A 25,929-nucleotide genomic window follows, 5' to 3' on the forward strand; every position below is an offset into this window, starting at 1 on the left:
TTACTTCCCCTTCAAATATTTCTCGGAGTTTTGTCATTCTGCTCAAGGGAAAGAAAAACATCCGACAAGTCTGTCACACTTGCCTGCTGTGGAACATGAGATGCCACCAACAACACCTTCATGAAATAATGATGTGGTCGTTGCACAGGCATGCGTCCGTTCGCAGACTTTTTGTTAGCAGGGTCTAAAATGAATTTTAGTTCACAATTATTGCATACACTGGGGAAGTGTTGGTATAAACACATTACTTAATTAAAAGAGAGAACGAAGGGGTTTATGATTCTGTTAATTGAATGAGAGTACAAACTATCTATGAAATAAATATATAATAAACATAATACCACCAAAAGATGTAAATATCAATGGACACATCACAATGTGCCTCTAAATATTTAGACAGCTGTCATTTCCTAGACACTTTACAGATACTAAGAATTACATAAAATTAGAGCATTTATACATTTTTAAATGACAAAAAAATATTCGCTAGTGCTTTATTTTGATGGTCCACTTGAGTATTAGTAGACTGTCTGCTTCATATTTGTAGATACTGCTCCTTCATAAGGCATTTAACTAACTATAAAATACTCTGCAAGTATGTCAACTAAACCTAACCCCAACCTAACAGTCTACTTATAATCTATTGAGAATTAGTTAGCATGTAGATGCAATGTAACTTAAATCAACAAACAGACCAACAAAATTAAGTGTGACCAAATATTCTAAATAAAAATGTAGTAACACTCTACAAGGTCTTATTTGTTAACACCATTTAATTTGTTTTTGACATTAATGATAACTTGAAATATTATTTTTATAAACTACATAAAGTTGATGTTAAATCAGTATAAGTAAATGTAAATATTACTTAACTTAATTAAATCCACTGTGTTGTAAAGGATAAAACCTATCCTATATTTTCATAATAACTTATAATATATAGTAAATAATTATATATATATATATATATATATATATATATATATATATATATATATATATATATATATATATACACATAATTAGTTTAAATAAAAAAATGCCATTTATAAATATTACACATTAAATATACACTACAGACAAACGTCTTGTTGCCTATCCAAGTTTTAGAAACAACAAATAACTACTTGACTTTTAGTTAATCATTTGGTATTACAAGTGGCTTATATGAAAGGCAAAGGCCTCTAGATTACAATTATTTTACCAAAATAAAATATGATCATGCCTTGATTTTTTTTTATTTTATTTAGGGCAGTAAGGTCAGGCTGAGTCTTTGCTTAGACAAAAGTCTTGTCACTTAACAGAAATAATATACAGTATAGAATATAAAGTCAGTGGAAAAAGAATTAATATTATTTATGACTCCCATGAGCTTGGAGGACTGCATCCATACATCTCTGCAATGACTCAAATAACTTATTAATAAAGTCATCTGGAATGGCAAAGAAAGAGTTCTTGCAGGACTCCCAGATATTCATCTTTGATGCCTCCACCCTCATCTTACTTCACATAGCTCAATAATGTTCTAGTCTGGTGACTGGGTTGGCCAATCCTGAAGCACCTTAACCTTCTTTGCTTTCGGGAACTTTGATATGGAAGCTGAAGTATGAGAAGGAGCGCTATCCTGCTGAAGAATTTGCCCTCTCCTGTGGTTTGTAAAGTAATGGGCAGCACAAATGTCTTGATACCCGAGTCTGTAGATGTTACCATCCACTCTGCAGAACTCTTGCATGCCTGAATGTAACCCTAAACCATGATTTTTTTCTTCACCAAACTTGACTGATTTCTATGAGAGTTCCAGTAGGTCTTCTGCAGTATTTGTAATGATTGGGATGCAGTTCAAAAGATAATTTATTGGAAAAATCTACCTTCAGCCACTTTTCCAAATGAAGTCAAGTTGTTATTTGTTGCTCTTAAAACTGTGATTGATGACTAGACTTTTGTCAGGTAGTGTATATCGTGTATGTAATTAATGTAAATAGAAATAATGGTTAAATAAATTACATTTAAAAAAATATATATAGTTTTAAAATACAATCGCATTTTAACTTTTGACTGGTAAACCTACTCACTTCATAATGTTGGATCTTTTCCGCACATGTAATACCGTCAACATTTTTCTGGAAAAAAAAAAAAAACATTAGTGAACTGCTGAGCGTTTTCTCTGATTTTCCCCTTTTCTGCCAACAAATATTCGAAGCTTAACCTCATCAGGACTTTTCTCAGGCTGTGCTGACAGACACATTTGCTCATGTGCGATCAGAAACTGCTGCGTCTTTACAATTTCATTCGCGCTACTCATCAAAGCGGATCATGCTCATTTGTGGTTCACAGGATTTCGCAGTGAATAGCGAAAATGGTTGTAGGTGTGACATAATATTATGAAAATATAATAATAACTGAGGGCAAATTTAAGCCTTTAGATGTGACATTGTGATATTGAGGTGTGTGTGCGATTTTGTGTGGTGAGAAACAGATAGAGCAGGAGGAAACACTTGTCTGAAAGTTTGTGTGTGTGTTGGTGGTGTCGGTGCGTGTCATGCGGTCTGCAGAAGTGTGTCATAATGCAGTTGTCCTGCTTCAGGTGCTCGATGCGGTACTGCGTATTGCAGCAGTCAAACACTTTGCAGCTAAGATGTGTTGGTTTTTTTCTTTTGGTGAATGAATGTGGTATAGTTGCAAGAAAAAAAAATCCAACTCAGACACAGAGGAAAACCAGGACTATTCTATCATTTCTGCAACAAAAAAAAATATATAGTATAACATGCATAGCTTAGTGCATCTTTTGTGACAATTTGAGTGTGAAATTTCCAGTATGCACTGCTAACACAAACCGACCCTAATTGTAAAAGGTTGACACAAAATAATACATTTCGGTAACAAATTAGTTTGAATACCAATTTTCAATATTAACTAGTGGCTTATCATCTCCTATTATTATTAAGATACTTGCTATTTATTCTGCATGATCTCATTCTACTTAATATCTAAACCTAACTGTCTACTACCATATTAACTATTAATGAGCAGGTTTTTTTTTACTTGAGGCAAAAGTCATATTTAATGATTTATTAATAGCGAGAATGGGACCTTAAAACAAAGTGTGACCGAATTTTTCTATCCATTTAAATCACCAACCAAGTGGTTTTTAACTTCTGTTTAACACAAAATAAGATCATCCAGTCTGATCTCACGAGAAAACGTAAGTATGTTACGTTTCGTCAGTTTAGTGGCTGATTTGTAACTCGTACAAGCTCAGTCGTACAAAAATGTACGATTTTAAAAAACAGGCACGGCACCCAACCTCACCCCTGAACCTAACCGTGACTGGGTGATTGGCAAATCGTACTAAATTGTACAAATTTTATTGTACAAATTCATACAAATTGGCCACCAAAACAAAAAGTTACGAATTGTCATGATATTGCGTTGGATCATCTGAAGAATGTTGGGAAAAAGCAGCCATTGGCATCCCTAGTATGATCAAAAATACTACAGAAGTCAATGGCTGTTGTTTTCCAGCGTTCTTCAGTATATCTTGCTTTGTGTTCAACAGAAGAAAAGGATGAGTAAATGGTAAATGATGTCATACCAAGCAATTTTGTTCTTTACAATGAGACATATTTTGAAAAATAATGTTTTCCCTGGGACTCATGACAAAATGCAGTGCTGTACCAGGTGAGCTAACAAGCAAGTTTACTATGTAAAAAAAAGTCATACACATGAAGCTGGTTATGTACTGCAAACAACGAAAATTATCAGTTTGGTAAATCATGCACTATTGTAAACCATGGAAATAAACATCTGCTAAACAGTTTATGAATGTATAATGTGCGAGAAAGTGCCAACAAAAGAAAACACATTATTAGTAGATAATCTGCGTAGTAAACATAATTTGTCCAACAACAAAAAAAAAAAGCTGTATTACTGCAACAAGTCATTCCTTTTCAGTTGATATTTTCAGTCAATCTATGTAAATAGAAATCATATTTACCATAAGAAAAGTGTCTATGTCATAAATACATTTCATTAAAATAAAATATCTAAATATTAGTGAAAAAGTTCCATTGTCTTTGGATACAGTACATTTATGGGACAACTAAAAACAATATGCTTATGCTGATGTTGAAATATATGAAAGAACAAGTGATCATACAATATGTTGAATAATATAAAATCATATCATATGACTAAAAATTGTTGCTGACAAATGGGTAAATCCTACTGGAGTGGTATGCAAGGTACAATGATTAAAAATGACAATGAATTGGTAGATTCTGGCTGCACTGTAATCAATAAAAAATACAGACTTTTAACATGTTTAGCATTTAACTGAGGAATATTTTTGTAAAGATTTCTGTATAACCACATTTTTTTCCAGTGAACTAAGATTAACAATATGTTTTGTACAAATAATTTTAGTTACATGTCATAATGATGAACAGTTCCTGCCATACTTTTAATTTATTAGATGGAAAATTAGAAATATGAACCAGCACTCAGTTATAAATAGTTGCAGTTTGATCCATTTATTTATTTTACAAACTGACCTTGAGCTTGGATTTAGCCATTGTGTTCCCATTAAATATGAATGATTAATTAAAATGTCAATAAAGATGTTTTCATAATGTTCTTTTAGTTTATTGCTTTCTTGTTTGGCCAAAGAACACCATATGGTCCTTTTGCACCAAGATATCTCCTTTTAATGGCAGATAATAAGATACATTTCATGCTGGATTTGGGTGTGTAGAAAGGAATGTTGACAGGAAAGTACACACACTTTCACATCTTCACCAAGCATTTAATAAATGTTTCCTGAATGTATTAAAATCAACTACAAAACATTTGCAAGAACTCTTTCTTTATCATCCGGTGGCCAATGTTTACCAATAAGTGCTTTACTCAATGGTTGCCTTAACTCAGGTTAGAGTTGACAGGACTTGAGAATACAAGTATAATGGATGTAGATAAGTTGTTGTAATTCAGAATGATGTTGATAAGACTTTATAACTCAAGTGTAATATACATGGTTTAAGTTTAGGGAACTTAAATATTGACGTTGATTCTCTCATTCACTCGCTTGCACACACGCAGGCACGCACACACACAATGTCCAATTTGCATGTTTGCCCACATACAAACTCCAAACAGTAATGCCAACTGGCCCAGCCAGGACTTAAACCAGCGACCTTCTTGCAGTGAGGTGACAGTGCTAACCACTGAACCACTTTGGATCATGTTCAATTTATGGGCCATGATTTATTAAATACTTAAAACAGGTTTTTGAAGTCTGCAAATACAAATTTTACCAATGAAACTATCTGAGAAGAGACACACCACAACATTACAATAGGAAAATGGTAGATAGTGTTGCCAGATACACTTGAATGTCACAAACCCTCCCAAACCCACAAAAAAATCCTTAAAAACTAAAAACACACTAGGTATACACACTTGGTTTTTTGTTAAATATTTAACATAAAATGCATGTTCAAAACATCCAAACTGATCACAAACTAATTGGTACAGTCACTTTTTACAGTGCACATGCTGCTGTATTCACCTTGCTCTCTCTCATTTTTATATCAGTAAGTAGATATCTTGGATTGGCATGATTTTGAGCAGTGCCACTGTACTTCGTAAACAATAGTATTGTCATTAACGGTCTATTTACAATACATAAAGTTGCATGTGGAAAGTCACAAACATGGTAGCTTTTACGGTAGCCTATTGCACGTTTTCTGATGCTTCAGTTCGAATGCCCATCTGAATCAGTTCATTTCTGCTCCTGTCATTTTTTTTAGTATAAAAGTAATTCATTTTCAATAATTTTTTAGATTTAGTAGCTACAACAACTGCAACAATCTCTTAAGAAGAAAAACTCACAATGTGAAATTTTGAATTACTTTGGATTCTTACCTGATAAGACTAAAAACGTTAAAAATAAATAAAAACAATAGATGAAAAGCCCAAAAGAGCAACAGGAAACATTGAAACTATTTTTGACCACTTCATATAGCCAAAATTTGTATAAAAAGAGCATTTTTGTAATAATATTCGTTCGGTATAATTTGTTTTTTTATGTATTTTTTGTTGGTCAGACATCTACAAAATAACAACAACAAAAAAACTAATGTATCATAGGTGAAGTGATGTGCAAATACTGTTTTCAATAATAAGGGAATTATGAATTCAGTTTAGGTAGACCTATTAAAACATATAGTATTTCATAAAAAAAATTTCTTTATTTCATAAATTTAATTTATGAATTGCAGTATTGCAATACTACTTGTTATATCGATACTTCAACTGGTATAATATAGTAACATGAATTATTGGTATCGTGACAACCCTAGTGTCTATGTAAGAGTGTACCTTGAATTTCTTTAATTATGGGGACCAAATATCCCCACAAATGTCATTAAATTCTTAATTTGACATTTTGTTTGGTCCCTACAAGTAAAATGGCTCATAAATCACACAGAATAAAGTGTTTTGAAAATGCAAATATGCAGATTGTTTCCCATGAGGGTTGGTGCCAGAGGTAAGGTTGGGCATTAAAATAAACAGTTAATAGAGTATTAAATTCATTATACGTCTGTGGGAATCTCCCAAAAAGGTAGCTGTACAAATGTGTGTATGTGTGTATGCTGGAGAAAGAGAGGTTGATTGAGCGCTAGCGAGCTGTCAGAATCACACCCAGACCATCCCTCATTAGTGAGCCAATACTGACCTTCTGCCTTCAACTGCTGGACTGGATCCAGATCCTGCTACACATGTTGAAGAAGTCACCCACACACACACACATACAGCAGTGTTCACCCACTCACGAATACATACAAGTGTTCCCATCATGCTTTCTATTAATTTCAATAGCTTTTATATTGCCTTAAAGATATTTTTTGATCCCCTAATCCTGTTTTCCCACAGCTTCTGATGTAAAAGGAGTGATGCACCAATGTTAAAATTCTAGCTAGTAGAAGTAACCTGAAAATGACTTAAATGTTAGAAATACATATCATTTTCTAAATAAATCACAAATAAACCAGTTAATATTCAACTTGTGAATGGATGAACTGATTGACATTCAACAGCACTTGTTGTTTCTTAAATATTAGTTTAATTCAGTTCAATTTCAGAAAAGATTCAATGCAAAATCAGTAATAATAATCCAATAATAATAAAATTCTCAATATTTATCTAATACTATAAACAGACTAAACTACACAACCATTAATACCTCCAATATCCCATCTACAGTAAATTAATAAGTGGACTTTAAAGTTGTACTTGTTTGTTTTTAATAAACTACTGGTTATTTTATTTACTGTAAAAAATAAACAATATTTTCTGTATATTTTCTGTATTTTCTGTACAGAATTTTCCAGTTTTTTTATTATACAGTGAAATACCTCTTGTTTTACAGATATTTTCTGTAATAAAAAAAATCTAACATTAAATTTACAGTTATTGCTTGTTTTTTGGTATTACATTATTTTTCTGTTTTTTTAAAGGAAATGTTCTGTATTTTCAGAGAGCAACACGTCATTTTACGTTAATATTTATAGATTATTCCTGTAAAAATAGAGAAACAAAAATTCAGTCAAATTGTTTTTAGTAAAATAATTGAATCATATGAAGATTAACATGAGGTTAATAATGTCAAATAATAGCCTATTGTTTGTAGGCTGCATATAATGCATGCACTGTAAGCTATAAAATGTTTATTTTACTACTCTGACAAGGTTGTTATGCTAATTTTTACAATCACCAGTGATCTAGCAGCTGCGGATCACTGGAAAAATAAACACTATTTTAACGAACTACAACTCCCAGCATGCACCTTGCACCCGGGTTCCTAATTCTGACTGATTACACACACAGTCAGAAGATCGTTATGGACTGGTTTCAAGGACTATAAACTCAGCACACACAGGCACATCGTTGAGTCTTAAACTGTTTAGTGAGCATTAGGACGTGTTTCCCCTTGCCTTGCCCCATTTGACCCCTTTACTTTGTTATTTTGTTTGCCACCTTTACGTTTGGGATTATTTGTATGCACCTGTTTGTTCCTGTTTCAACTTTTAATTGCAAGATGTTTCTCTTAATAAACTGCTATTTGAAGCCCAACTTTGTTGTGCAGGCGTCCTTACATGACACTAACCTTGTTTTTGTTGTCAAATGATGACCAAATGTGTTATTTAAAAAAATAAATAAATAAATAAAATAAATAAAAAATTTGATATATAACAATTTTGTATTTTTTAAGCAATTTGTTTTAAAGTTTAACCTACATTCCCTAAAAATATTTTCAAACTATAGTATAGTTTATAGTTATATTTCCAGTGTTTTATGAAAACAGATTTAAATGTATGTTAAAAGTGGAGAAATTGATGGAATTTTTATAGATTTCATGCATAATTACATGAAAGTTGGTTCATGTAATCTGTTCCACATCATTGTTTACCTGACAATACATATAATTCTGTAGATAATGAGGACTCTATAGACTATATTATTATTAAACTGTTATTATTAAAATTGTATCCCATCCATCTGCTAAACAAATTTATGAATGTCAAAAAACTGTTTAGTATTACTTTTTTTTAGCCTTTTAATTTAATGTCCTCATAACCCATGTTGTAATAAGCACACACACACAAACACACCTCCCTTTTCCATTCTCCCTGCTCTCTCTCTCTCTCTCTCTCTCTCGCTCACTCTCTCTCTCCCTCCCTCAGTCAGTCTGCGCTCAGTTTAAGTGCTGGGACTCGGAGTGTGGAAAGCAGAGGGCAGAAGTGTGTGTGTGTGTGTGTTTCCTCTCCTCCCTTTCACCTCCGTTCATCTTCTCTCTCTCAGATGACAGTCTGAACACAAACTGCAAACAGCAGGATGAATGCGTACCTGTACAAGAGCTCCGGACTCCATCCAAAAGACCCATTCAACATGCTGTAACATCAGGAAAACTGGCTCTGCAAGACAACAACACACACAGAGGTAAGACGGAGTATCTCTGCTTCTCATTAACAACAAAAAAGGCTCTTTTCTGTCTGTTACCAAATCCCCTGTTTAACTCAAGTTTAGCTTTTTTCCTTCTTCACACAAGTAATTTCGCACATTGATGTGGCGATTGATTGTTTTGAAGCTCACACTGTGGATTATTGCGAAAGCGTCAGACACGTTTGTTCAGGAGATATCATTACATCGGCTCTTGAAGCTTCGGATAATTAGAAAGGTGAAAGATGACCTGCTAATGATGTGTTTGTGGAAAGAGAGCGTCTGGAGGGATGGTAACTTGGAAACAGGAGCGTGGAGTTTCTTTAATGGGGGGAAATGTAATGAACTTGTCTGTTCGGTATCCGTTCGGTCTCTGTGTGCATTTCGTGGATGACTGAAGTTTCCCAGCAGCCCTTCACAAGTACTAATTGGGTTCCCCACCTCTGCTGTTTCTCACACTAGGTGCGAGACTGTGTGTGTTGATATACTTGAGTATGCTTTATTTGATCAGACTATGTTCTCATCTGAGCAATGAGTTTGGACGGAGCCCTGAAGCTGGGTTTTATAGAGAGCCACTGCAAGCTGTCAGAAACACTAACAGCTTGATGACACATATCTAGCGTTATCATAATTATTACAGAACTTAACTGTTCTTGAAAATTAATAATAAATATAATGATAATAGTAATTGTTATAATTATTATAAATTATAAAAACAATACATCTAGATAAACAACACAGGCAAATAATGCATTACATAAAATGTTTTCTTTCATAAAATGCACTCCAGTAATCTCGTTTAAGCCTTATTTACAACTTTCACTACTTGTTGTAAATTTCTTCTGATATTTATTCAATATTTTATCTGCGCTTCATTTATAATGTTGGCATAGATTAAGGCTACGATTACATGGCAAAGGGGTAGCCAAATACACAAAGGTTTTTCCTTTAAATTTTAAACAAATTTCACAATTACACAATAATATTTTCAAAATGATCTGCGTTCATTAAAAAAATGCCAGAAATGCTGTATTATGTATGCCAGGACAGTATTTGACACTGTTACTTCTGGCAATTTTGCACTTACAGTATGTTTATTTAGAAACTGCCATGCGTATGGTGTGTCTCGTTGAGTGAAATGCAAAGTAAAGCTGTGGTCACACTGGATTGAGCATGCGAAATTCTGTCGTACAGCATTGCGAAAATGGGCGGGATCAAACAAGATGGTTATACATTAAAAAATCGATTGGTCCATATATAAAATTTCTGTTCAGGGAGGTCATGTTTTGATCTTCTGTTTTTCTCACACAATCACATGATGCGATTTCACAGGGCAGAATTCCCCAAGCTTGAATTCTCCAACGCAGCGAACTGCAAAACATGTCGCACGAGATTGCGTTTCCGGTCTGTAGGAAGTCTACAGGGAAAAAAGTCCAGTGTGACCATGGCTTAAACACTTGAGCAATAACAACTCTACCAATATTTATACATTTTCAGTCCCCAAAATAAAGTTGTCGTGTAAACAAACAGGCAAAACACATGAAGTTTACTTTTTTTTTTACTGAAAACGTTGTGTTAATTGCTCCTTCATTAATATTAATGCTGCTGATATCCATAACTTTGTGGGTGTTTAGTCATTTTTGATTAAAAACTGAAAACTTTTAAACGTATTTACATGAAAACAACTTATTATGGGCCTAAAAATGCTACATTTTGAAAAGTGCAAGTTAGCGAAAATGATAGCGTTATCGCTTTAGTGTACACTGCAAAAATTAAATTTTGTGGAATTTGTGACGTCATGCACATTTATATTACAGTCTGTATGCAGCATACTGTACAGTAGGCTTATTCTGAAAACATAGCCCTACAGTATATACGTTTCTGGAGATTGCATTTTATGTAGCCAGAAGTATGTTTGGCTGCATTTCATTTTTTAAATAAACGCTTTGGGGCGGTATGAAGCCGTTGCTTTTCGCTCTTACCAGCTGACCACACCTCCATATGGACGGATTTCCCACTGTAACCAGTTTGTCCGGTTAGCTTACCATGTACATTGGTGGACTTGAGACTCAGAGAGGAGATGACCACGATGACATGGTTCGAGTCTGGTTAAGAATGATTCCAGAAAGCAGGTAAATCCAAAAACAGAATCGAAAAATTTAAATAAACGAGTAAATAACAGGGTGAGAATGTGGTAAAACGTTGTAAAAATCAGGCGAGGGCTTTTCTTTTTCTGGATTGCTTTTTAAAATTGTCGGTTAAATTTAGGGAAGTGGGTGGTTGGGTCAATCTGTGGTTTTGAAAACACTATTGGTTGGGTTTAGGGAAGGAGGAGAATGGGTCAGTCGATCTAGCAGTCCGTCAGTCATTCAGTCAGTCAAACAGTCAGTTGACAGCAGCCTCTGGTGGATTTGCGCGAGAACAGCAGACGCGAATGGTACTCGCAAGAGAAATTTGGCACTCAAAAAGTGAACACAACGACCTCTGGTGGGTTCGCGAAAACAAAAACTGCAAAATAAAGTAGCTCCTGTAATGTATTTGGTGCTCTCCAGAAATGCATATAGAGGTATGTTTTCAGAATGAGCCTGGTTTTTCTTTGCATGTTTGAGTACCTCACAACCAAAACAACAACATTGGGCCATGTGCAGATGTGCATTGTGTTTCTTTACAAAATGTCATTGCCACCTACTGGCCTGACATGCAGAATACAGCATTTTAAGTCATTTGTGGATTTACTGTATGTGAATGAGGATCCTTTTAACAATGTTACTACATCAGAGTTGTGAAAACGTTGTTTATGTGAACCAACAGAAAATGTGTCCGCAATCTGAAAGATATGAATGGTGCAGACTAAATGCTCAGTTTTGATGTATAGCACAAACATAGATGATAGCAAATATTGAGAAATGTATGCTAAATTTTGGAGACTGACCAATCAGAATCAAGTATTCCACATCACCCGTGTAAAAATTTTAAATTACAATCTTTAAAATGTGAGAAATGCATCCGTAAAAGCAAACCCCTCAGCCCATAGAGATGCATCAATGATCTCTTTTTTGTGTGTGTGGATGAACCTGCATTTCCAGTATGAGTTTTGCAAGAAGTCCGCCATCCCCAAGTTTAAATTAATTAGTGTGTCTTTATTATTTGCTCCCTTTGGAAACACTTTCTTGTAAATTCGAACTCCATCTCTCTGAATCAGAAGCCAAATTTAGTCACCTAATTTTAGTCCGGACACGTCATCTCTCTTAGGTGAGAAATACATTTAGGAGGAGAACAAAGGGGCTGGATTTAATGAAAGCCATAATTCAGCCCCTTTTTTGCCCTAGCAGCACTAGTTATCTGCCTTTCACAGAAACAGACAGAAAGAGAGAGACCCTTCTCAATTACAAACAACCCTCTGTGAATGTCTGGTTTTGCTGTGACTACAAGACCACTAGAAAGGCAAAAACCCTCTGATTTCTGAAATCCGCCCAGAGTATGTCCTAGTATTACACCTGATGCTTTGCTTTAAAGACTGATCTGCCTCGGGCAGAGCTTCGATTCGATCACACTGCAGGTAAAAGTCTTCCCTCGGGCTCTCGATTTACACACAAGTCCGTCTGAGTCGCTTAAAGACAATGTGTGTTAATGTGCAGAGCGAATAAGACTTTCTCCATCATTCTCACATTACAGAGGCAAACTGGCACGGAGGAGTAATAAAAGAGCTCTTTAGTTGCACCGCTATGAAAGTGGGAGAGAGAGTGAATTAGGCATAAATGGACACAGAAAGAAGGGATATAAAAGCTATTTGCAGCTGTTGATCTCTCATTTAAATGAGCAATCAGTGCCGCTCACCTGATCCATGTTTGGAAAATGGAGAACGAAATTTGGATGAGAGTAAAACGACCAGTTTATGGCTATTACTCTCCATAGACTGTTTTTTTTAGGACACTTTCACACCCAAAAAATGTGTGAAAGTTTTAATATAAAGCATAAAATATTATTTAAACGTCCTTTATATTTTATTATGGGCTTTTATTTTGTTAATTAACTCAAATCGTTATAGGACATATTTGTGTCAATATATACTTTTCTTAGACTCTAAATTTTCTAAATTTAGTTTTTTTTAAGGTTAATAATTTAGGTTAATAATTACCATTATTGTATTTTAAATGTTCATAATAAAATAGTATTCATAATAATAATAATAATAATAATAATAATTACAACAACATTATCATGATCACTATTATTGTTTTATTATTATTAGTAGTAGTAGTAGTAATAATTATAGTAATCACATTAATAATAATAATAACAACAATAATAATATTCATTATAATATTATTGTTATTGTTATTATTATTATTAGTAGTAGTAGTAGTAGTAGTAGTAGTTGTTGTTGTAGTTGTAGTAGTAGTAACGATAATAATAATAATCATCATCATCATCTTCTTCATCATCACCATCATCATAATCAATAAAATATTTATAATACTAATTACAATATTATTATGATGACTATTACTATTTTATTAGTAGTAGTGGTAATAATATTAAGAATAATAACAATAATAATCATCATCATAATATTATTGCTGCTATTATTATTATTAGTAGAAGTAGTTGTTGTTGTTGGTTTTATTATTATTATTGTTAGTAGTAGTAGTAGTAGTAGTAGTAGTAGTAATGATAAATAAAAAATAGAAGTAATATTATTAATAATAATAATAATAATAATAATAACAATAACAATAATAATAATAATGATCATAATATTAATAATAATAATGATAATAATAATAATAATAATAATAATAATAATAATAATAATAATAATAATAATGTATAATTTGTAAACCTGCATTTTATTTATTTAATTTTAACTAATGCATTTAATTTAGTTTTTATTAAAGCTGATTTATTATTCACTAAAGCAATAAAAATAGTAATACATTATTTAAAGCAATAAATTAGGATTAACATTATGCTGTTTAGTGAGTGGTAAATTGTGAGCAGAACGCAGCAGTGGCCGTAATCTGTTGTTGAACGCGTATGAAGGTGTTTGTTCCTTCTGAATTTAGGTAAGGGGTATTGATGGTAACTATGGGGATGAGCAGAGAACAGACTGTACCATCTGCAGTGCTAATGACGTTAGTTCATGTTATCTAAATGTAACCTTCCCTTTTTCCTCGTTTCAACACATCTCAATTGAGCCCAACATCTTCTCCAAATCAAACCCTGGGTGGCTGTCTTTCACTTTAAGACTAGCAAATGCACGAGAATACAAATGGCATGGCATTTTCAGAGAAAAAAAAACAATTTAGGCAGATTTCATCATCTCGATTTGCATTTACAAGCACAGACTCTGTTTTGTGAGCTGATTTTATCTTTTATAAGATGTCTATCCAAGTAAGAACCAATAACTGAGAGACATTTATTTTTTAAATTCAGGATCACTTTGCATTTGGTCCTGCGGTGCTTTTGAAAATAAGTAGTGCAGTCAGGTTAAGAGTAGGGCTGCACGATTTTGGAAAAAAATGACATTGCAATTTTTTTTTTTTTTTGCAATGTATATTGCGATACAAATACAGTTTCATCAGATGACTTAAATAGCTCTGTTTGGCAAGTCATTTTTTTAGATTGTTTTAAGGTGATTTTGAAGGGGAGTGAAATATAAATAAACTTTATGTAATTTATTATATACATATAATAAACAAAGTACAGTCATAAATAAACACAATGGAGCAAATATTTTACTTTATACTTAAAGTAAATATACTTAAAACATACTTTATGGTTTTCTGGGGAGAGTCTAACAGTGATTGGGTATAGAAATGCAATAAAAAGTGTTAAATAACATTAGATAGTCTTGATCATATAAATAATTCAATTACATTAATCTTTGTTAAACTTATTTATGCGCTGCTAAAATGCTATAAACTCTCTTAAAATACTCACATGGTCACAGGCCTTAAAAGCACACACTTGCAGATGATTAACTTTCACTTTGATATGGTTCAATTCTACAGTGTCTCCAAATCTTGTGTGTTTTTGACCTGTGGTTTCTGGTCAACAATAATCCTAACTTAACATTGCCATGTGACTATTGCGGATGCACACATTACGATATCGATGCACAAACGATTGTGCAGCCCTAGTTAACGGCTATCTTTCTATGCCAACTCTGACTAATATATCCATTTCAGAGAATATAACTCAGATTTAATGATCAAATTGATCCATAATTATGATATAGTTTCAGACTTTCAAGTTTTAATTTTTAGTTTATGTTACTTCAGGGTTATAATGTTTAAATCTGTTTATTCTCTACAAAATATAATGGTTTTGTTTGTTATTTTGTGAAACACAGTAGTCAATCTTTGATGAGGATCAAAACCTTTAACCAAAGTTGTTCTAAAAGTATTGAACAACACCCATTCTTGTCCAGTTTTTTGATTCAGTTCAAATGTGGATTATACTGTATAACACAGGATCACCTCTTTCTAATGTATTATTTAAGTTAGTGTGTTTTCAAAAGGCATTTTAAAATGAAAAAGCTATTCGCCCTGACAGACTTGTACACAAATACCTCTGTACACAAATATCTCTATACACAAAACATAGCCTAAAACGTGTGATCCGTTGACTATTCACGCTGAATAGGCAGGCACATATTTTATATATCTGTACTTGCACTACTGTGCAATCTGCCGGATGTGTTATGGTAGCACAAGAGGGTCTTGATAAATCAGGACAATATAAAATAGTCCAGAAGACCATTCGGAGAGTGACTGTAGATAGACATGCCTCTGTTTTCAAACGTTTATGTTTCAGTCCATCTAAACTGAAAGGGATATCAGCATTTCTGATTTAAATATTTTTAAAAAGATCAGTTTTCCCAGAGTTAAAAAGTCAGCAAATTACAGACAACAGGCATAACCGTAACATATGTAAACAACGCCTCAGTGTAAAATGGTTCATTCAAGGATCCAGTCTCACTAAACCCCTCCTTTCTGAGGTTCTGCTCTGATTGGTCAGATTGCCCCGTCAGTTGTGATTGGTCAACCACTTAAAACACATTTCGAAAAACCAAATGTACATTTCCACATTTGAATTTTAGCTTCCCTTAACACTTATATTAAAAAAACATAATAAGATGTCTTAATCAGATCATTCAACAGGTTTCAACACACTGTAAAAAAAGAATTAATGACAAAAAATAATTTTATGTTGCTTTAACTTATTTTGATAAGTTAATCAGGTTTCAAATAAATGTTTGAAGTTATACAAAGTTTAACTTAATATTCTTAGTCAATTTGATCGATTGAAATATAATATATAATAGCTTAAATTATACAAACGAAAAAAAAAAAATATATATATATATGTATATATATATATATATATATATATATATATATATATATATATATATATATATATATATATATATATTTATTTTTTATTTATTTTTTATTTTTTTACGTTTGTATATATATTTATTGTCATTTAAGGCAGATATAAAAGGAGGATATATAGATAAGTTAATTTAATTCACCAAAAAAATTGAAGGCAGTGATAATTTTATAACAGGTAAGTGCAGGTTTGTCTGATTATTGGTTCAACTCCTTCAAAACTAGATAATTATATGGACAACTAAAGCATTGTTCTCCACTGACATATTCTTTGCAAGCAACATACATTTATCTTTTTTTTCCTACTGTATATTCTCTGTTATTCTGTTGGGACTCTCGCAGCAGAAACTGCCATTGAGATGAATGTGAACGCTAACAGATACCTCTCTCCAGATATTACAGACCTTCTCTACACAGTTCTGTCAAAAAAGTCCCTTCTGAAAGCAGAAGAACAGAGAGGAACTTGTTCACACACAAGTCGTTCGTCTCAGCGGACGACGTGGCATCTTCTCTAAATCTGGCATTGTTTTCCTCCAAACTCGCATTAGTTTACAAAGCTTTCTCTAATAAAAAATTAACAAGCAACAGAACACAGTCACAAACAATTAGCTACGTAGCTACTCTATTATTCAATAGCCGGCGGCGGGGGGTTATGTGGATGAGCATATGAATATAAATATTAATTGATCTTCAGAGAGGCACAATGACATCAGTGGAGCGAGCGCTGAATTTGGCGATTTCTCGTTTGCTCGGAGACAATGGGAGTGTGTCCCATTTTTTTTTTCTTCCCTACATTTTCACACACGCGCAACGGTCAGGAGGGAACCGATAAACACACTGTAGCGTAGCTTTGGGATAAGACAATCCTTCACACACTTTTGTGAAGCTCTATATGATGTGCTGCCAGGAGAGGCACTGCTGGTAGATTTGGACACCAGAGCCATATGCACTTCTGTTTCTGAGGGACTGCTCCATCTGTGGACACACTGCTTTGTTTTCATTTTTTTGTGGATAATACTGAAACCTTTTGGGATTAAATGAGGGAAAGAGGCAGATTTCATCTAAAAAAGTCATTCAAAGCACAACTTGTGCCAGAATATTTGAAAGTGCATTTTCACATCAATTATCTTGTTTCACAGAGCAGAATAAAAAGAAGATTGCTGAGGGGAATGGCTCGGTTTTTGTGTATGTTTCAAAATGTAGTTTGAAAAACTAATATTGAATGTCATAATAGGTACGTATAAGAAAAGGTAATTAAATAATAATTGTTAAAATAAAGTACAATATTTAACTTCATTTTTTTTATTTTAGACCCACTATATTCAGTAAACAGACAAAAAAAATTGTAGAAAAAAAAAGGTTTTCTTAATACTTAGTACTTAATAAATGATTAGTGAATGGCCAATTACTCATTCATTTATTCATTTTCTTTTCAGCTTAGTCCCTTTATTATTCTGGGGTCGCCACAACGGAATTAACCACCAACTTATCCAGCATATGTTTTACGCAGCGGATGCCCTTGAAGCTGCAACCCCATCTCTGGGAAACATCCATACACACTCATTCACACATATACTATACGGACAATTTAGCCTACTCAATTCACCTGTACCGAGTGTCTTTGGACTGTGGGGGAAACCAGATCACCCTGAGGTCATACAAATGCCTTAAATCTTAAATAAATATTTATTATACTATATATATATATATATATATATATATATATATATATATATATATATATATATATATATATATATATATATATATATAATTAATTAATTAATTAAACAAATATCTTGTACAAAATGTGTAAATATTATAAATAAGTATAAAATATACAATTTTACTGAATACATTTTCATTTATATCTATATTCATAAAAGCATAATACTTTTCAACATTGAATAAAATAACAATTTAACAGTGTCAATTAAGTGTAAAACTTTCATAACTATATTTTAAATCAATAGATTTAAATAGGTATAAGTATAAAATAGTATAAAATATCAATTAATTTTTAAATATTCTAAAAAAAGTCATTTATATTTTGCTTTACAAAGCATAATAATTTTCTTTAACATTTAATAAAATATTTAAACAGTGTTAATTAAGTGTAAACCTTTAATAATTATGTTTTAAATCATGCATTAAATAAACTACTATTATACTTAAAATATATGCTTATATTTGAACAAAGATCTTGTATATAATGTGTAAAAATGATAAGTATAAAATAGTATAAAATATTTTAATCAATTACTTTTAAAATATTATACAAATTTATATATATAAAATATATCTTTTCACATATAAAATATTTTTATATTTTATTTATATATATATATATATATATATATATATATATATATATATATATATATATATATATATATATATAAAAATTTTCTTTTTACTTTACAAAGCATAATACATATTTAAAATTTCATTAAATAATAATTTAACAGTGTTTTAACTAATAATTTAAGGCAGATATACAAGAATGATATTTTGGGTTTTGTCTACACAATTGTCCACACAATGCTACTTTACAACTGAAAACTGCATTAAATAACTACTTATTATACTCAAGAAATCATATACTTATAATTAAACAAATATCTTGTATATGCATAAAAATGATAAGTATGAAATATTTTAATTAATTAATTTTTTTATTTTAATTTTCTAGATAAATTTTCATTTATATCGTGCTTTACAAAGCATAATACATATTCAAAATTTAATAAAATAATAATTTTACAGTGATAATTTATAGTAAATGTGTGTGTGTGTGTGTGTGTGTGTGTGTGTGTGTGTATATATATATATGTATGTATAATGCATAAAAATAATATGATATAATATTTTGGATTTTGTCAACACAAATGTCCATACAATGCTATTATAAACCACACTAACTTTTAATGTGTACAAAAGCTTCGAAGTTCTAAAGGTTTGGCACAACACTTGGGTGATTTACTGTAACAAAGACGTCATTTTTTTATTTTCGGTCAAGCTGTTTCTTTATTATCCCCACTGAATATCTCACTGAGTTTCCACAGTAACACTAAAGCGGTGTGCATGTGCGTAGGACAGTGTTTTCTCCTCACCGTATGTTTTTTGTTTTCTGCTTTTAGCATTTAAAACTGCGATGCTGGTTTCATCTGAGCCGCGCAGCAGATGTTCAATATCTCCTGAAACCTCGCTGGAGTATCAAAGCAACAATAAACACAACCAGAGCTGCTTGCTTTATGCCATTAAGATAAGCAGATAGCAGCTCTGACAGAGTAAACACTCCTTACCTCATCTGAAATTCACAAACAGCCACAGATCTGATTGTTGATACTCTAGGCAGGGTGTTATTTTTCCTGCAATATGTTTATTGTAGAAATATGCGGCAATATTTCCTAATAAGATACAAAGTTGGTCATTTGTTTACTGTATTTGTGGATTATTGAAGCACTGAATGCTGAGGGAAAGCATAATGTGAAAAAGATATCAAATATTATGTAAATATAACTATAATGATATTTTCATTAAGCTAGATTTATATATAAGTAAATATTTTAAGCAGTGGTGGACAATAGCTAAGTACTTTACTATACTATTGTACTTAAATACATGTTTTAAATACTGTACTTTTACTATACACTTCGCTTTCGCTGAGTCATTGATTCAAATAATCAATTCAGAGAGTCTATAGGTAATGACTCGCTGACTAAAATGACTTGTTCACAGCAAGTCTCCAGGTAATGACTCACTGATTCAAATAATTCATTCAAAATGAATGTGCAGTTGTACAACTCACTTACCGTTTACACTGCCAGTTAAATGTGACCCAATTCCGATTTTTTGCTCAGATGTGACAGATCGGATCTGTTCTAAGACTGTTTAAACACACACAAAAAAAAAAAAGCGCATGCATTCAGATATTCAGAGATCAGGCATTTTTCATATATGGAAATAAATCGGATATAAATTGGATATGTGACAATGCGACTATCTTGTAAACAGGCAAATCGGATTTAATGAGGCATTCCATTTTGTACGTCATTAAACTTTCAACAATGTGGTACTTCTCAGTGGTTTAATGACGTAGAAGGAATATCATGTTTGGAAACGCCAACGCTGTAAACAACAACAACAACAGAGGAAACATAGAGGAGGAAAGTGTCAGTGGTCGACAGCAGAAGTTACCTGCCCTTTTGCCCTGTTGGGAGATGAGTCAGTGGAAGCCACCATATATAAAACATAGACACAACCTGCGATGACCGTCCATTTCCTTCTCCTCCGCCTCAAAATCAATCTAAAGTTGGGCGAACTTAGCATATTTCGCAGAGCTAAAAGCAAGACCATTTCTTCCATCGCGGCTAGTGTGGTGCAGATGCTAAAACCCGCCTTTACGCATGTGCGATGTTGAAATTTGTATGGCAAGTGTAAACACATGAATCAGATATGGGGGACAATTAAAAGAACGTGTAAAAAGAAAGGCAAAAAAATCTGATATAGTCAACAAAGCGGAATTAGGCATCAAGACCTGACAGTGTGAACGGGGCCAAAGTCAAATGATCCATTCAGAGTGAGTTTACAACTAACAACTCATTAATTCAGGTGATCCGTTTAAAGCAAGTCTCTACTTAATGGTTCGCTGATTCAAATGATCCACTCAGAGCTATTCTGCGGTTAACAACTCACTGATTCAAATGACCGGCAGTGTATATTTTGAATCATTTTTCAATGCATGATTTAAACTTAAAATAAAAATAAAACATAAACAAACAAAAAAATCTTGGAAATTAAATAATCATTCATCAATCAGTACTTTTAAAGGGGTAGTTCACCCCAAAATTATTCTGTCATCCTCTTTACTCACCTTCCAAATATCGCAAACCAGCTTTTTTCTTCTGCTGACCACAAAAAAGCTATTTAAAATGTTGGAAACTTGTAACCATTGACTTCCATGGTTTTTGTTGTTTCCTCCTACGGAAGTCAATGGTTACCGGTTTCTAACATTCTTTGAAATATCTTATTTTTTTGTTCAACAGAAATAAAACTAATAAAGGCTGGAAACCACTTGAGGGTGAGTAAATAGAGTGTAAATAAAAATGTTTGGTTGAATCCCTTTAATAACAAATGCGCGCAGCAATATTAAACACGAATTTGTTAAAAATCTGCACACATTCGAGATTGTACAAAAAACGACAGTCAGGTCTAACACACAAAAAACACCAGTACCTTAAAAAATTTGTAATATGAACTCAAAAAAGCAACAACTACTTCGAACAAATCAAAAGTCATCCAATCGTTTTGCAGAAGTGCACTTGAGGGTGAATGAAAAGCGAATACATTTTTATTTTTGGGAGAACTATCTCTTTAAGTATTTATATTTATAACATTGGGCAGCAGTGGTTAGCACCATCACCTCGCAGCAAAAAGGCTGGGCCAGTTGGCATTTCTGTGTGGAGTTTGCATGTTCCCCCTGTGTCTCTGGGTGCTTCGGTTTCCCCCACTGTCCAAAGACATGCGCTGAAGGTGAATTGAATAATCAAAAATTGGCTGTAATGTATTTGTGTGAATGTGAGAGTGTATCTATGGGTGTTTCCCAGAACTGGGTTGCAGCCGGAAAGGCATCTGCTGTGCAAAACATATGCTGGGTAAGTTGGCGGTTCATTCCACTGTGGCGACCCTTGAATGAATGAATTCATAACACTTGATCAGGCTATCTACACATCTTACTCAAGTGCTTGATTTGTATGCTTCATCCACCCCTGTTTGTGTGTGTGTGTGTATTGTAACTGTGATTATGTGTGAGTGCCTGTGTGTGTGTATATATAACTGTGTGTGGTTGGCAAGAGGGAATGTTTCTGACTGCCAGTAAGCCACTGCACGGGTGACAGAGGCGGATTGGCATGGTGACGTGTTTATGACAGACGGCCAGATTTGCGCGAACAGGCTGTTAGTGTAGCTGTAAACCAAACACAGACAAGCTGACTGCTGTATAAACACAGAGAAGAAAGATAAGAAAGATTAACGATAAATAAATATCTAGAGAGAGACACACACACATGCATCTCCATTAGTTCAGAGCATGTTTTATGCAATGCACCACCATGTAACCAATGGCTGGATGTGTTCCTTAGGTAGGTCACATGCATCTATTCCATGTGGTCTTTCTGTCGACCCCTTTCACCGTCCTGCACTGAGAGTCTCTATAGGTATGTTCGGAATAGCAAAGTGCTTTCACTGTTTTTGCATCATCTGCGGACACTGTGAGGACTTTCCGTATGCATGGGAGACTGGAATGACCTGCAGCGTTATAACATAACATGTGGCACACACAGCCTGACTGCATTGATTTGGATGCATTGCAAGATTCAATGTGCATGGCTTGACCTTTTATGTAAATGCAAATCAGACATTTATAGCCATTAATGATATTAACAATGATTTTGTTCTATCTGATTTTTTTTATGTATCTATTTATTATTTGTTTGTTTGTAATCAGGCTGTCAAACATAATAACACGTTACAAAATTAAATTTTTATTTTAAAAATAAGTTATTATTCTCTTTATCCCAGACATTAGGTACAATAGTACAAAAGACAGACAAAACAATGCAAACCACACAAAATACATTAAAAAGATAGCTATGCCAATATTTCATCAAAGGTGGCTGATATCACACCTTATTAAGCCTAGGATCGATCAACAACATTAAAATGTTATTCGGAGAATACTACAATAGACTGATAAACTTATAGATCAAATTTCTCATCAAAGCAAAAGATGATCGAACTGTTACTCTACAGAATAATTCACTTGCACTGCACCATCTATGTTTTTGTAAGAAGAATCCTCATCATTGTATGCAACTTGCAGCTTATGGACACTCTTTTTTATTTTTATTATACCACTGTGTATAAAGAACTGCAATATATTCTAGGTTTACCTTAACCTGCTTTGAACACAAATAAAACTTTTCTCACCAAAATATTTGCTTGAGCATTTAACTTTTGACAAAAATTAGTTAAATAATTCAATTTAAAAAAAATCGGTTGATAAATTAATGAGCATTAAAATGAATTATTTTCCCTTTAAAACACACTTTTTTATTATAATATAATATAATATAAAATATTAATAATTCAGCAATGTAATTTAATAGAAAAAATACTAATAATGTATTATATTAAATCAGCACTAATTTATGGAAATAAAAAAAATATATAATTTTAAAAATTTGTAGCAGCATGTTTTATTTTGCCATATTTGTGTTTAAATTAAACAATAGGGAAAAGACCAAAATTAAAAATTAAATTAAATTACATTAAATTAAATGTAATTATTTATTAAATTTTTTATTACATTATTTCATCATATTGTTTTTTTTCATTTATTGTATTTTATTTCTTATTTTACTATTTATTTATTTATTTATTTATTTTAATATATTTATAGTGTTTTATTATATTTTTTTATTTAATTTAATTTTAATGTAGTTACATGTTTTTTACAAAAATAATTAATGTTTGTCAAAGGTTTTTACCTTTTATGTAGTCAAATAAAGAAAAAAAATTATTACCAATCAGTAAACATTTTTTTAAGTATAATTATTTTATGTTTATTCATAAAAATTGACCATAAAATTTGGTAAATGTTTAAAATAACCTAAAATATTATATTATAATATAACAATTAATTCAAAATGATTAATTTGAAGTTTCATACTGTTTTCTTATTCTGAAATAAATCTGCAAAGGGAAACACACAAGCTGGATTTGAATTCATGCCCACATTGAACACATGCAATAACCACTAAGCCATGTCCAAGACCCCATACCAAAGAAAATGTTACCTGTAGCATCACGTACGTTACAATTGCATTCCACAAAAGCCTCTTTGGAACATCGTATTACTTTCTAATGCATCTCATGAAGGTTGCACCAGGATCTGTGAGGATATGGAGGCTTAGAAAAGGCTTTAGACAGAGATCTGATTTGATTTGATATGTTGTGTGGGGACTGCTTTTTTTGGGGGGGGAGAGTTTTATTCATATCACTCTGTTATAAAATGTGCTTTTCATCAAAGAGAGCACATGCAGAGACAAGCATGGACTGAATCATCAATGAGGAATTATTGCATTTAATCTTCTGCAACATGTTGTATCTATTTATCATGAGCGCATAATGTGGGTTCTTTTTAAACCAAGATTCCTCTCATCAATATTCACATATCTTTTGCTTTTATCATCAATCTCTCACTTTCCTTTTGACAGATATAATAAAAGGATTGTGGTAAGACCAGCTGGAGCTCCATTTTATTAGTTGCTGTCTGTGTATAACTTATACCTTGTACCACCATCAAGCCCAACAGATGTCTTTGTCCAAATAATGAATGAATATTTCACTCTATTGGTTGCTGCTGAGGCTAAATGGATGAATAAGCCTCTTTTAACTCCAAAAGCGTAGATACACATTCAATTTGCTTCACTTTTCAGCTGAAATGAACACTAGATGTAGTACAACAACACCACTTTCGGTTGTTTATGTGCAAATTGTTAACTCGTATGCAGATGAACAACTACCACCATTTGCACTTCAAAATAATTTACCAAAGTGTGTGATTTACAAATGAATACATTTTAAAGGTTATCAAGACATGTATGTTAATGTTATTAATATAGGTGGGCATAGATAACTTTTGCAAATCTAGATTAATCTAAATTAAAATGGCCCATTTGAATTCTGCTGAAGGCATTCAGAATATGTGTGCTACCCAAATAATAGGTCTTTGAGAATGGGTTTCTCAAGCCAGGTGGCGCATTAGACCAGGGGCTTATCTCCTGTTTCCAAAATGCATCATAAACTGCTTGAGAAATTATTCTACTATGATAATTGGTGAAGAAAATAAATGATGTTCAATAAGATGTACTTGTGTTTACTAACTGTTTTTTCTGTTAAACATGAATTTTGAACTGTAGGCCTACATAAGCTCTAAACAGCGATTTTTGATTACCTTAATCCGACTAAAGTCATAACTGAACTAAACAGAAATGGAATTAAAACATGTGGAGTATGCATTAGTGACATTATTGAAGTAAACAACGCGATCAAACTACCGTCATGCAGGACTTTTCGCCATATTTTTCGACAAGATCCACACACGCGGGTGTCAGTAAAGGACTGTATACATACAAACACATACACACATATGGCGAAATAGGGAAGTTTTTTTTTTTTTTTCATTTGGCATGCGTTGCAAAAGACGAGGACAAAAGCAGCATATTTAGCATAGGTTAGATTGTATCAATAGTTTTGGTGTGGTTATAACGGAAACTGATAGCATGATAAAGGTGCACTCAAATTACGTCATCGTAAACAATGAAAGCACACATGGTCCAAAAGAAATGCAGATTTCTTTGACCAACGTAAATGTCATGTTATTATTTTAACAAATTTCTCAGAGGCATCATTTACATTATTTTAAGACATACTGTACATGTGTTGATACCCAGGATTCCATTAACAT

The 25,929-nt window shown here is 32.6% G+C and overlaps 1 protein-coding gene and 1 long non-coding RNA gene across 4 annotated transcripts in view; one reads left to right on the top strand and one right to left on the bottom strand.

Annotated features, from left to right (window-relative positions):
* Window positions 1-5,244: 5,244 nt before the first annotated feature.
* LOC141381606 (uncharacterized) overlaps window positions 5,245-25,929 on the bottom strand; it is a 70,594-nt gene continuing 49,909 nt past the window's right edge. The window contains exons 5-6 of the long non-coding RNA XR_015482926.1: window positions 8,905-8,972; window positions 5,245-6,770 (exon numbers count right to left, since the gene is read on the bottom strand). This is a non-coding gene — a long non-coding RNA (uncharacterized LOC141381606). The remainder of the gene's footprint in view (window positions 6,771-8,904; window positions 8,973-25,929) is intronic.
* Window positions 8,755-25,929, top strand: part of shisal1a (shisa like 1a) — a 56,843-nt gene continuing 39,668 nt past the window's right edge. For 2 of the 3 annotated variants that reach the window (XR_015482070.1, XM_087247016.1), the window contains exon 1: window positions 8,755-8,997. The gene's annotated coding sequence lies outside the window, so the exon portion shown is untranslated. The remainder of the gene's footprint in view (window positions 8,998-25,929) is intronic. The other variant, NM_001030141.1, reaches the window with a different exon arrangement.

The sequence above is a fragment of the Danio rerio genome, chromosome 4, assembly GCF_052040795.2.
Source record: "Danio rerio strain M-AB ecotype USA chromosome 4, GRCz13ab, whole genome shotgun sequence".
Classification (NCBI taxonomy): Eukaryota; Metazoa; Chordata; class Actinopteri; order Cypriniformes; family Danionidae; genus Danio; species Danio rerio.